Source organism: Chiloscyllium plagiosum, chromosome 44 (genome assembly GCF_004010195.1).
Source record: "Chiloscyllium plagiosum isolate BGI_BamShark_2017 chromosome 44, ASM401019v2, whole genome shotgun sequence".
Classification (NCBI taxonomy): Eukaryota; Metazoa; Chordata; class Chondrichthyes; order Orectolobiformes; family Hemiscylliidae; genus Chiloscyllium; species Chiloscyllium plagiosum.
The window spans coordinates 12,199,039-12,201,884 of NC_057753.1; positions in this window are offsets into that span (position 1 = coordinate 12,199,039).

Here is a 2,846-nt window from a genome sequence, read left to right on the forward strand (position 1 = left end):
TCAAATATCTGTGTCATTAAGATTTCCTTGCTATTGAACCTTCTATTTGATTGAACTAAGATACTTGCGGGAAATAATTCAGAAAAAGAAAAACTTGATAATTTCTTGATGAGCACATGCTCATTATAATTTTTCCAAGGCTAATGGCGAGTCCTCATCCAAATAACCTTTAGTGATACAATTTTCCTACACAGATTTCAATGACACTTCTTTTGTGGAAAATGCAGAATTAAAATAAATTTAATATTTAACAACTTTTTCAAAATGGGAGAGATAGGACCAGCTGTCCACTACAATTGCTCTGATTTTAATCATAAATTTATTAATGCAAGCGGACATTCTTCTGAAAGGAGTGAGATGAATAACTTTCCTTGCTCCAAGAATACGTGAAGAAAAGCGTGTTTGAAGTTAACTGGCTTGGTTAAACCTGACTGATCTTGCAAGGTGGACCATGGTTCTTAATGGAACCAACACCTCCTTACTGAGGTTTATAAGCGCAGTTAGTAAATGGTTATGTTTTATTCTGAAGTTAGTAGCCCCACGTTTGGGGAGATGTATAATCTGTCTTAAGTTCTGATAACCTTTTAAACATTTTTGTTACTTTATTAATGAACAGTAATTCTAATTTATGTAGTCTCAAGACCATTATACATCGTTAAGGAGTCAGATTGGAGCAGATCACCATTTCTTTGGCCTGCTGCACATTGCTTTTAAATTAAATCTCTAATCATTTGACCCACGGTAGCTGTACTGGAAAACTCTGAAGGAACAGTTTTCAAGTATATCTGGTCGGCATGGACGAGTTGGCTGGAAGGGTTTGTTTCTGTGCTGTGCGCCTCAATGATTCTATGCTCTGTGGTTATGGGTCCCTTAGTACTACCCCATTTACTAAATTTTATTTTACGAGCTCTATCTCTTTAATCATTACATTTTTTTCCCATTGGAGCTAATGTTTATTCCAGTGTTACAACGTCAAAGGACTCCGTGCTCTATCTGACTTAGTTTACATCTAAGTACGCTCTGTAACTCTTACAGTTTCACTAGGCCATGATTGTAATGTGTCTAGTACGTGCCTCCTTGATGACCACACTGAGCACGCAGTTGTTAAATGCACAAGATCCGATGACTGGTTATGCAATTGCATTGTTTACCGAATCAGCTCCTGTCTCTGTTCACAGTTACTGATCAAACTGTCCACCTATTTATTTTCTACTCAATTGTCACTGCTATCGGTGCCCCTGGTAAGTCACTGATGTTCGAGAAACTCGATTACCTATTCGTGTATTTCCAGAGGTTTATTCCTTATCTTTCCAGGATTCAGTAGAATTTTCCTGAACTGCAACTCTTTGATTTTAAAGCACTTCAACAGATCTACAGGCCGTATAAAACATCATGAAATAATACCTGCAGCAAACTTATAGAAAAATGGTCTATGAAAATTGAGAACTGCGTTGAATCACAATGCATGAACATTAAACAGATTGCGTTAAAATCCAATTCAGTAAACTGCAATTTGGTCCATTGTAGGATGATTGGTTTAACATAGTGTGGTAAAATGCCTCTCTGCAAGGCTTTCATTACAGTATCTAAATATGAATTACTTTGTGGTTGTACTTTAGAAGACATTTTGTAATATAAAGCTATGTTCACTGATTAAACGAATCTACAGCATGTGCCGTGCAGGGGGTGTAATAAAGTGTAGAGTTCCCAAAGGACAATAGAATCGTTAATGTGGTCTTAGGACTTATTGAAGTTTAGTCTCAAAGACGTCAATATCGATGCAATATTTTTGAACTTTTGTTAGTTTGCTTTTCTGCTGTGAATTCTCTCAAATTTCAAATCATTATATTTTCAATAATTTACCAAAAAGATGTTATCCTCAATAATGAGAACGCGCAGTTCCACCTCATCTCAAATTATCTCACTGCATCCAGCAAGCACCAGATCAATGTGGCAAACTAATTTAGTTTTGAGGAATATGAAATATTGACAAATGCTTTGACCAAAGGAACGTCTGAATGAAGAGAGCAAAAGCCGAGCTGCTCAGGTGGTAATTCCAACAATTTGGGTTTTAGTCATTAAATCTATAACAACACATTTTGGAATATTAAATTGAGGGATGCACAGGACATAGAATCAAACTTAATATGATATTTTAGACAGTTGTATGATGCCGCGTGAATGGAATTCACTAGTGTCGGGAGCATCTGAAAATTTGAAGGATGAGGTTGCAAAGAGTGAGACATCTCTGGAAGGATCCAATGTCGGTCAACATTTATGGGTTAAAGGCTGGCCCGTGCTTGATATGAATATGTTCATGTCAGCCGCATTATTTTTGTTGTTGCGAATTGAACAAGTAGCTACTTGGCACTACCTCAGTGACTGGAGAGCGATTTTGTTTTCCTGGACTGATCACATTGACAGATGATGTGGTGGTGATATGTAAGACGGGTGGAGAAAGTCAGACGGGACAGTAGACCTGGTTATTGTCCAATGGGTTTGTTTAAAATAAGAAGATTTTGGACTGCTATTCCATCGTAAGGTGCATCGCAAGATGTTTAATGCTGCACTGGATGTCTAATAATTGTCAATGTTTTCAAAAATAAGGTGGACACTGGAAGTGCCAAGGTGATAGTTGAAGGCTGTTCTGTGCAATATTTCACGAAGATTCAGACAAAGTTTCGATTGAGTTCAGTAATGTCTCATTTGGTTTTACACAGCCAATTTGCTGGCGATCATAATTCTATTGCGAGGACGGTGTGGTCTCTCAAGGTGTATCACCTACTACCTGGTGGCGATCGCTGTGAGTTAATTCCTTGTCATTACTACTGCAGTCATCCTCAATC